Here is an 11,713-nt window from a genome sequence, read left to right as displayed (position 1 = left end):
CAGACGGAGGGCGGCCGATGAGCCCCGACCCGGAGTGCGGGGTCCCGGCGTGGGTCGCGGAGCCGGGTCCTCAGTTCTGCAGCACCGTCAGTGTCACCGCACAGCTGGGTCTGTCCGTGCCCTATCCCACAGAGCGAGTGGAGAGGGTGCCAGCGTGGATCACAGAGCCCAGCGTAGAGGGGCACGTTGAGCCTGACCTACACTGGTGTCCACGCACACGAGTGGGAGCGAGCAGGGCCAGCACGGAGGTGTGCTGCAAACCGATGCACCCACACCGCTCACCTCTTGTAACGGTGAATGTGAGGCTGCGTCCCCTGTGCGGTGCAATCAGCAGCCCAGAGTGCAGAGCTGCCATCAGGCCGAGCGCAGGGTATGTGTGCGAGCAGAGATAAGCACACCAGGGGCTGGCAGCCTGCTTGCCTCTCCTCATCGCACCCCACAGCCCCACAAGATGTTTGCCGGCCCTCCTGCGGGCCAGCACCACGGCAAGGCCTCCAGCCGCCCCACCGCAGAGGGTTTAAGTCTGCCGTGCTACTCTGCTCGCCCCACGGAGCCCCAGCACAGTGCCATCCCCACAAGAGCTCCCTGCAGCAGCAAGTAGGTTGTGACATCCCCATGTGCAGCGTGACCCCTCTCTGTGCCACCAAATGGGGATGTGGCACAGAGGTGCGGGGCTCTGGGTGGTCACCCAGGGGCTCTGGGCCTTGGTGTGTATCCCACTGCAAGAGCACTCCACTTGGCTTCCCTCCAGGCAGTACCAGGAATGGCCCGGTTTCTGTTGCGCTTGTCAAGGAGCCATAGTCCTTATCTCTCCCAGCTTGTCTCCCTGCTTTCTGGGGCTTTCCATCTCAAGATACCTTTCTAAGAACTCGGGCTGCTGCCGTCCTGCTCAGAAGCGAGGAGTCAATTTGAAAAAAAACACACATAAACACCCGAGGTGCGCACACACACACGCACCGCCGCTGCTGGATCCAAAGCCACCCTACCAGTTGCTTTCATCACCGTGCTTTAATTATAAGGGTGGAGCATTGCAATAAATTATTTCGGTAATCCCGTGGAACAACAACGATTCAGATCTTCCCCTTTTACCAAGAATCCCTGCCCTCATTTCCAGAGCACGCGCTGGGACTCTGCCTGGCACTGCATGCCTGCCACCAATGGCTGTGGTAGTGTCACCCGACGGGTTGAAGTGTATGGGTGCCACATCCTTCCCCTGAAAAAGTCACAGTCTGAGTGGGGAAAGGCTCAAGGTGTGTGGGCACCCTGCTGGCCTGGCCCCCACAGTGTCTTGTTGAAGTCACCAGCTAATCCCATTATTTGTTTCTCATCCAAATAATAATTAATAGCGAGGCAGTTCCTGCCCAAAACTTTTATAGATAAGTGAGAGCAGATGCCACAGGAGATAAGTTCTCATCCCACTTGGCTTTCCCCTTTTCCAGACACTTTTCACAGCTTATTCCAGGAGAGGCATCACCAGTAGATAGGAGTCCCTTTTACAGACAATGTTTCTTGTAGATGTGGGGAAATCCTAATGCTTCCTAATTGCTTATAGAAGGGCAGCATGGAGGGGCAGCACTGTTCCCAGCACTGTGTGGGGAGCACAGCAGAACTTGGTGCACCGGGAGCCCCAGTGGATGTGAACGGGCTCAGCTGGAGTCTGACAGCACGCATGCAGCCTGCTGTTGACAGAAGCCCATTTAGGAAACACAAATTATCTCCCGCTCCTCTGCAGCAGACTGTAAAGTAGATGGCATCAGACAAGATCAAACAGCAGCTCAGCGGGAGAGCAAACAGTGGGAGGGAAGGGCTGTGCGCCACGGCGGTGGCCCAAGAGGAAAGGGTTAATGGTTATCCTGCATGTTCGTAGGTGCTGGGGTGTGCGCTGCTGTGGGTGGCATTGGTTCCCTGTGTCCCTTCTCCTCTGGGGAACTTCAGAGCTCCTATAGCATTGGCCATATCATCACAGCCCAGAGAGATTTGGTTGCAGTGGGTGACACAGCTGGAGCCCCAGGGGGGTCCGGCAGGGTGGTGCCACAGGGATGCGCCGCAGGCTGGAGGGACACCTGGGGGCATGGAGTGGGGTGACACTACCAGTCCCCCTCTGCCTAGAGCTGGCTCATGTGGGGAAGGGTCCAGGAAGGAGACCGCAGACCTCCCTCCATCTCCTCCAAGCCCCTTCCCCTCCTGGAAAGAAAAGAGGAACTGAAAATGAAATTAAAGCATAATTCAATCCGGAGCGGGTCCAGAATAAAGTCATCTGCTCTTATCGTGCGCTGGCAGGCTCTTCCCGCTCTGCAACAACACAATGTTATCAGGGCACAGAGGGCAGATTCGTTTGCACCGACCAAGCGAGCTGCTGTGTCCGCCCTGCCTGCCCCGAGCCCGGGGAGCACCGGGACGCACGGATGGGGCTGAGGGCTGCAGAGGGCAGCAGCACCCCGACACAATGGCTGCGGGTCCCCTTGGATGGGTCTGCCGGCTCAGGTCCCTCCTGGTGGATATCCAGCGCTGCATAGGGACGGCAGTCAGGAGTGATGTCGGATGAGGAGAACACACATGTCCTTGTCTCCCATGAGTGTTCCCAGGTGCCAGCGCACCTTGAGGAGTGGCACAGCCACCTGTCCTGTGCTTTGCCATGTCACACGGAGCAGGCAGAGCTGGGTGTCCCATGCTCTCATCATGCACTTCACCATGGACCACATCCCGCATCCCACTTTGATCTCCGCCTGAGCCCTGGCTGTGCCCTCGCTGCTGGGGCTGCCGGCCGGGCTGTTATGGGGCCAGCACAGCCTTCTGAGTCTTTCTTTATATACCCCTGTTATTTTTAACTCTGCCTACGCAAATCCCAAATCCGGAATGAGCAGCGGCCTGGGGCCAAGGGGAAATGGACATGGTGCAAATTTCCTGCCCTTTTTACCTCTCTTCCTCTATAACACACAGCAACGTTTTTCCTCCACTGCTTAACTTTCACTGGTACAGGAAAGCTGAAAGCACCGTGCCCGCAGGGGTGAGCATTGTGATGGATGGGGTCTTCCCCCGTTGGGTACATGTTGCACCTGGAGATGCTGGAAGGTGCCCCGAGTCACAGCGCACCACAGCCCTCATGAGTGATGCCACAAGCTGGAGATGTCCTTCAAAGAATCCAATCTCAGCCGTTCTCCCATGAGCAGCCTCCATCCCTCATCTCTTGTTAGTCCTAAAAGGGATTCAGCCTCCAATTAACTCCATCTCACAGCGGGTTGGTACAACCTCCCTTTCCCATACACACATTAAACCAGGGAAAGTACCAGAGCCCATCCCTGTGCTCATCCACCCTCCTCCACACAGGGACATGGTGTTTCACAGCCCAGCCAGGTGTGGCTGTGTTGCATGGGGCACATCAGTGGCAGTGGAGGGGAATGGCAGGTGCTGAGTGGAAGGAGCCCCCTGTTACCATGTAGCACTGCAATGCACAACAAAAGGATGGATTTTTTTTTTCACTTGTCCCAGCCCATGTACTGCACTGCTGAGCCCAGCTCCTGGGAATGCTCTCTTGTTGGAAATATCCAAATGGGAATACAAGCTGCCTGAGCCCAAGCCCAATTCCTCCCTTTGTTCTGGGGCTCTGGCAGTGAAGGGGTTAGCAGCGGGGCGACAGGAACTCGCCTTCTCTTTAATTGACCTCCGATGATGAAACAATCAAGCAAACAATTTAGAAATGTGCATCCAATGAGATCATCAGGAAAACTTCTCCGGGAAGGAGCCCGGGGAAAGGAACGTGGCGATAATCCACCTGCTCCTGGCAGGGTGTGCTGGGCAGGGGCGAGTGCAGGTGCTACCGCTGTCTGTCACTTTGTTCAGGCTGTCCCTACGGCCTCTGGGCCCAAAGCCAGGCTGGTTCTTGCCCTCTCCCATGGGGCACCCATCCTCCATGTCCCCAAGCCCCCACAGCCTGCTCGGGGCTCGTTTTTTCCCCTGCCAGCACCAAGCACTCCTGCAGCACAATTCTCAGAGCGGGATGCAGGTGGTGCAGCCACCCCAATGGGCACTTCTAGGATGGGACCCCTCAGAGGGAATCCTCTCACAGGATGGGAGATTCCCACATGCCCTTCCCCCTCCGCCCCAAGGCCCAGGGCTGGCACTGCTCCCTGCCTGGCCCCAGTTTCCCTAACCCTGGCCCAGGAGAAGGCTTTGCACACAGCAGGGGCTAATGCTGGCCCCAAGGGTTTCCCTTCAGCACACTCTGCCACCAGGGTGGTTTTGAAGACAATCTTAGCCCAAGCCTTCCTTCCTTGGCTGCCAGTGATCTGGTGCCGGGCTGCTGTGTTTGTGTTGTGTGTGCGTGTGCGTATCTCCAAACCGCAACAAATATTTCGTACTCGTTTTCTTTCTTTTTTTTTTTTTCCTCCCTCAGTGCCTTTTGGCTGTGGTATTTAAATAGTAGGTGTGGTCCCGGCGCTGCTTGCCAAAACCAACACGAGTTGTGGAGCAGATAACCCTGCGAGCAAATGCGGCAGCAGCAAAACCACGCCGGGGCAGGCAGCGGTGCTGGGGCGGACACGAAGCACGGGGCAAGCTGCACAGGGACAGCAGCCACTCGTAGTGCCCCTGTCCCCTGCCCCAACGCCTGGCCAATGGGGTTAGAGAATCCCTTCCAGTGCTGGAAGAAAGGCTCACAAAGAAACTTTCTTTCTCACAAATGGAAAGCCCTGAGATACAGTGAGCCAAAAACCCTGACATACGCCTCGTGTCATGCTTCACAGTGTGAGTCACCCAAAGCACAGCCTGCTGCTGCCCTGCCCTGCTCGTGCTGACTGTGCTGGTGTGAACAGGGGACAGAGGCGACTCCAGTGTTCTTGGTCCAAAGATAGGCAGAGAGAAATCTGGGCTAAAGGGGATGAAGAAGAGGGGTTTCTGTGCAGTGCACCTGCAGGCAGCCCAGCCACAACGTATGCAAGGGAAGCATGAGATCCCCATGGTCTGCGCAAGATCTGGGCGTTGTGTGTAGGGATGGAGAGGGGTTGCCTCAAAGCGCTCATCAATCTTCAAAGCTTCCAGACACAAAGTCCCCAGAAAGCCCTGGAGCTCACCCACACTTGTGCCAGGTCCCACGTTGCCCACATTGGTTACTGGCATCTCTGGGCAGCGTTCACAGCCAAAAAGATGGAGGGAGATCCTTATCTCAGCCTTCAATCCCAGAGCTTCCTCTGGGGCTGGAGAGTGGCAGCGTTCCTCCAGGAGAAGCTCTCGCAAGGCTTTCCTCTGAGGGGGACCCACTTGCCAGCACTTGCAGTTCACTGTGAGCAGGCCGCCCATGTGGGGGAGGGTTAGAGGAAAGCCGGTGCTTTCCCACCCCCAGCAAACACTCTCAGCTCTCCTCCTCACTCTGTGTGTGGCCCAGGTGGAGGAACACCCGCTTTCTCCTGCCTTAACCTCACACCCCATGGAAAGCAGGCAGTGGGGAATCGCCATCCTTCCAGTGTGGTCCCAAAGCCGACAACCACTCCAGGGCCAGGGGTCATCCCACTACTGGGGGCAAAGCCAGGATATGGGAGTTTTTGTCCCTATTCCATTCTAAAGGGAACATCCACGTGTGTGCAACACTCCTCATGGGAGGGTAACCCCAAAGGGGCTGAGGGCACTATAGAGGACACGAACCCTCCTTGCTCCCCAGAATGCCATGCCTTGGGGCTGCCTGTGCGATGGAGCCATGGAGCACCATTCCCTGGTCTCAGCGTATGTTCAGGCTACAGGCTAACAGCTCCAAACCCAAATTCTGCCTCCAGCCCCATCCATTTTTCCCAGCCCTGGTCTCCCCAGTACCTCCCATATGCCAATGAAGGGCTTGGCATAGCTGCTGCATCCCATGGCTTCTCCAGGAACCCAGGACCTCTCGGTGCCACTGGCACGTGTCCCACCTTGGAAAGGAAAATAAGGTTCGGATGTTACCTCCCTGATCAGGAGAGGAAAATTCTTTCCAGCAAAACATGCTTTTAGTCTCTCACCGAGTGTGGCTGACATTGGGTTCCCCAGATTTCCAGCCAAACAGGGAATTTTCCACTGACATCAAAGCACAGCAAAGTGGTTTTGTGGGGATGGACAGTGTGGCTGTGTGCTGGCACTCCTGCCCATGTGCCTCCTTGTTTTGGAAAGTGGCCGTGACTATGAGCGACCACATGGGACACACAGAGGTCTCCCACCCCCCTCCTGCCTTCCCTACAATGTAGGGTGCACCTGGGGGGCTTTTTCCACACCTCCCTTCCAGAGATGTCAAAAGGATGAGATCTGACTGAGCTCATGACACACATGAAGTGGAACATGGCCAAGTTTGGAGGTGGAGAAGAGGGGTTCTCAGGGAGATCTTTGGACAGGTAAGGTCACGCTGTCCCCGCCTCTGCCCCCCATGCACAGCCCCACATCTCTTCCTCCATTCTGAGCTAGGGACTGGTGCAGTTGGGGCCACGGAACAGCACGGGTTTCCCAAATCAGCAGGGCAGCAACATCACTCCAAGCTGTCAGGATGTAGGGAGCCCAATTTCTCCTACACTGGCTCAAATTTGGGTTTGACCTGCACCATCTCTTCCTGTGCAAAGAGGGCCACAACAGACGTGAGGACTTGGGGGTACGCTGACACTGGGGGGTAGCGGGGCTCTCCGATCACTCTCCGACCTTAGGAGGGAGATTTCTCTCCGAGATCCTCCGGGAGCGTCTTTTGTGGATGCGCCTTCCCGTTAGCGCAATCTGATGCATTTCAAAGCCGCCTGCCCTGGGGACATTAGCGTCAGGATGGGGGACGTGGGGGCAGCCCAGCCGGGGACAGAGCTGGGGATGGCAGGAGTCACCTCCGGGAATCGGCACTTTCAACAAATGGGTTCATTTGCGGGAACGCAGCGGCTGCTGGAGCATCAATGGGCAGATTAAGGGGCCGCTCCAGCCGCCCGGGAACCTTTTGGTCTGCGGCCAGGTCTCCTTCCACCGAGGCTGATTTGGGGATTCTCTTTCCTCCGAGTCCACAATTGCAGGATCATTTGCATGTAGAATGCGAGCTGGGCCCTTTAGCAGCTCGTCTGCGCCTGATAGCGGGGCCGGGGGAGCAGCGGGCACTAAACTCGCTAATGCAATCAGAGACCTCTGCACATCAAAGCTCCCGGGCCCTATAGCAGCAAAGCTCCCCTCTGCCGCCTTTCATCAGTGCCCGGGCGGCTGTCACCCACATCTCGGGCATCCCGCAGGTGAGGGTCCTGCCCCATGGATGCCCTCAAACCCCTAACCCCAACCCATGCTCACCTGGGCATGGTGTAGGGAAGGTGCACACACACACACACACATATACACTGCAATTAGCATGCAGGACTAATAACCACATCCGAAAGGAAACTGGCTGGGGCAGCACTGGACCGCATTCCTCGTGCTAGGGAGCGGCACTGTCCTCACCACCTCTGCGAGGTGTCCCTAGGGAAAGGACTGGTGCCCTAGTGCCACATTCCGACAGAGACAGCTGCCTAACGGGGTGTCAAGCTGGACTGGATGGATGGTTGGCATGATGGGATGGCCAGTTTGCGGCTGCTGCATCCCTAAGGCATGCCCTGGGAACTGCCAGCACCTCCTCCTCCTGGGAAAGTGCTTTTCTCCTTGCTCACCATCCCCGCGTCCCACCAAACACTTTCCCCAGGCATGGGTAGGACAGTGCCCCACGGTCCCAGATTACACTGCACTGTTCCCACGAGCAGCACAGAGCTGAGCCATGCCCACATCCAAAGCCGGGTGCTCACACTGCAGGCTGGTGGCCCTACAGACCCCATATCCTTGATGGGTCACTCTATAATCCTTGCCATAGGCAGTGGCTGGAGACCAGACTTCGGGATGATCTCCTGATGCCCACCTGCAAATGTGACCCAGCTCAATGTGCAGGGGAGCACCTGTGTGTAGCTCGTGGGTGCTGGCTGCTGTGCCTCGGCGCCGTCTGGGCGCTGTCCTGTGGTTCCTGATCACCAGTCACCTCTCACAGCAAACACAGCTGCTGCTCCATCCTTTGCCATGGTGCCGGTGCCTGTTATATGGTCTGATGTGTATGCAGTGTGCAGGTAAGCACAGCAATCCTGGAGCACTCATGTCAGAAGGATCCAGCACCCCACGGCCTGCAAGGAGCAGGAGGCAGAAACCAGGTGCCCTATGCTACCTGCTCTGTGCATGATGGCGAGCCCTTGAGGATGGGATTTTGCCATGCTTGTGGCTTCTAGGTGCTGGGCAAGTCACAGGTCCCACCCCAGCAGGGAAAGCTGGTGGTGACTCACTGCCCTCACTGCCCTCACTGCCCCTGCCCACAAGTCTCTCCATCCTTCTGCTCCCACCAGTGCACCCCAGAGGAGATGAGCATCTGTGGGACAGTGGGATTCTGTTCATGGCTGTTCCTGTCCCCAAGGCAGTGCTGGGGCTGAGCTGGTATTGGTATGGTGGTGGGACATGTCCCTAAGAGGGTGCTCCCTCAGTCCTGTCATAGCCTTGTATTCAGCTTGCAATGGGATGGGCATCACACCTTCTGGTGGGGTGTGAATGTCTGCTCTGGGTGGGTTCCAAAAATGGGAGCATTTCCAAGGGATTACTCACATGGAGGGGGGACGTGGGGCAACCAACACTGCAGGGTGACTGCAGAAATCCCAAAAGCAAATGCAAGTGAGCAGCAAGCAGCTGTACAGGGCAGGGAACACCCCCAGCAGCAGATTTGGGGCTAGAGGAGCTCAGCTCCCATGGGTCGCATCAATCAGTGTTCATATTTGAGGACCCCAAAAGCTGGGATCCGGCAAGCAGGGCTGAGTGACAGGCTTAGGGATGTTTGCTATCTGCTTGCATTTTTGGGGATTTCCCTGCAGCCCTCCTGGGGGCTGAATAAAGTGAGGGGCAGAACAGAGGGATCAAAGGGGAGGGCTGAAAGGAGCTCCTCGTGAGTTGTGGGTCATTATCTGTTATTAACATCTGTAATCTCCCGGAGAGCAAACTGAGATTTACAGCCTGTTATTAGGCTGTTACTCAACCTGTTGTGCAATAGCTTCATTTGAAGAAAAAAAAAAAAAAAAGGAAAGAAAAAAAAAAGAATGTGATTAATAGCCCGCTAATAAGGGGGAAACCTCTCCTGTTTCATTCAAACAGACTCCAAGAAGATTCCAAGAAGGCATGAGCTCTCAGCCCATGTTCCCAGGTTGGATGCTGGACCCCCTCCCCCTCTCGGCACCTGATGCCTTGCAGGCATCACTGGATGGGAGGCACAGGCAGCAGCAGGCACAGATCGCCCCTCCAAGCTGCTGGGACTCAGAGGCTTCAGAGTGTCGCTGCTGACCCTTTCAGCTCTGGTTCCAGGTGAGAGGGGTCCCAGCGGTCCCTTGCCATCCCCATGGTCGCTATCTAGAAGATGTGGAAACTCTGAGTCACCCCCTTTCTTATCCCAGCGTCTCACCTTTTGTTTCATAGTGACTTGTACCTGACTCATTTTGACCCTGCAGCTTCCTGCGCTCCGGGCTTTTGCTGCTCACGGACACCCAGATCTCCACTACAGTTTCATCTCATGCTTTTCACCCTGATTTCCAGGCACCTGAACTGGGAGGTAACCCAGGGCTCCACCGCATGCTACCTCACTGTTGTGGTGCTGGGGATGCTCTCAGCTCCATGCTGTCTGAGTCCCTCTTCCCCCAGGCTCTTCACTCCCCAAATCATCCTTTGCTAGAATGGGGTCAAGCAAGTGAACATCTCACAATCATTTCCCCCAGGATTTCATAGAATCATTAGATTTGGAGAAGACTGCTAAGATCGCCTTGTCCAACCCCAACCCATCACCACTGTGCCCACTAAATATGTCCATCAGTGTCCTCTGGACCCCTAGGATGTGGCCCCAACCCAGGAGACAGCCTTCAGCACAGACATGTGAGAAGGGGAAGATGCCAATAAACTCCTGGTGTTTCGCAGCCTGAATTTGGCCTCTGCCGCTGATTGCATTGATGGCCTTGAGCAGCCCGATTTTAACCTGATGACTGCACAGTATGGTTAATTGGATTGCAGCTGCCCTACTGCTGTCTCTGCTGCCAGCCCAGGTCCTGCCCCATGCTCCTGGGATGTTCCAGGAAAGACGCACCCACCTCTCTACAGCCTTTTTCTCTCTGTGAAGCGTTAAATCCCCTGGCTGTTTCCTCCAGGACCCTGCCCAGAAGGACTCACGCAGGTGCACTTGAAGGGCAGGGCTCCACGGTGTTGCTGTGCTCTGCTCCTTGGGGTGTTTTCCATCCCTGGCTGGAGGCGCCATCACACATCAATACTGGTGCTCCAGGGCTTCCTGCTGGTCTCAAAGGCTGTCCTATGCCCATCCTGCTGTGTTCTATGCAGGCTGGAAGCTGGGAAGCTGTGTCACCTCCAAATGGATACTGGGAGGATTGGGCCCTTCATGCTCCCAGTGGCATGAGGTGTGCTTGGAATAAATGGTGGCTGGAGAGAGCTGGGAACAGGATCTGGAGCCTGGTGGGGCCATGGGCACCAGGGCAAGGGCGTGTTCTGAAGCTGGTGTCCTCCCTCCCCACACCTCACCACTCTACAAGCCCAGAGGGTTTGGTTCAGCCACCAGGGACCCCCAATGGATCTGCCACCGCCACTCAGTCCCCCAGCAGTCGGCGTGGGTGGCCACTCTGTGCCATGCGGTTGCTCAATGCAGCAGAGGAGGACAAGCTCAACCCATCCCAGCGACCCACGCACATAATGAGGCCCAGTGCCGCCTCGTCAGCAGAGCACTCACAGCCCACTGAGCATGGCTGCATGGCCTGGCGCACGCGGCACGGCAGCCACACAGCGCTGGCAGGCCCGGCCTTGCCTGCTGCTCACGTGGCCCGGTGGCCCAGCTGCATTTTCCACATTCCTCCCACCTCTGAGTCACTGAGGTGGCCCTTGCCAAAGCCTTCGCCCAGCCTTGGCCATGCCAGCAGCCCCATGTGGCTCCATGCCTTGGGTCAGGGAAGGGATCCTGCTACCCCATGGAATAGACCTTCGCCCCACAGCCATGCATGCCAAGAGCCTTGTGGGGAACAAGGGAGCTCCCTTAGCCCTGAGCAGCCTGGGGATGGGGTTTGCACCCTCTGCCATTATTGCTGCCACTTTCTGCCTTGGCTCACAGCACCTGACTCTTTCGAAGAGCACGGCAGTGCTGCCAGCAACCTCACCCTGCTGGGAGCCAGCCCAGCCCCGCTTCGGGCCACCTGCATCCTTAATTCATTCCCATAGGCTGCAGGCTCAGCCCCTGGCAGTGGGGCTGGATGAGTGCTTGTGGTCGTGCATGATGTGCACGAATGGTGGCCTCAGAGAGGAGGTGCGGAGAGAGCAGATGCCTGAAAAGGGTCACAAGGGAGATGGGGATGTTCCCAGAGCTCTGCCCTGCTCTGATGCCACAGCTCTGCCTTGTGCTTGACTGCGGCTGGGGGATCTCCCTCAAGCCAGCATGGTGCCTGGGGCACTCTATTACGTGCTCCTCCAGCTCTTTCCCACCACTTGTCCAAATCTGCCCTGCAAACCTACACAGTCATTGTTGAGGCCTGGCACGGCACTGGGACCCCTCAAGCATGAGAGCAACTCCCACCTGACTGCCCTGTATAGAGCACAGTTGGGGAAGAGTTGCACAGGGGACATGTGGGAGCACAGGGGTGTCCATGGGGTGTGCACTGCAGGGATGCAGCATCCGTGTATGTAGTATGTCCAAATCTGA

Source organism: Lagopus leucura, unplaced genomic scaffold, assembly GCF_019238085.1.
Source record: "Lagopus leucura isolate 7727_CA_CO unplaced genomic scaffold, USGS_WTPT01 Super-Scaffold_100009, whole genome shotgun sequence".
NCBI lineage: Eukaryota > Metazoa > Chordata > Aves > Galliformes > Phasianidae > Lagopus > Lagopus leucura.
This window is presented reverse-complemented; position numbering follows the sequence as displayed.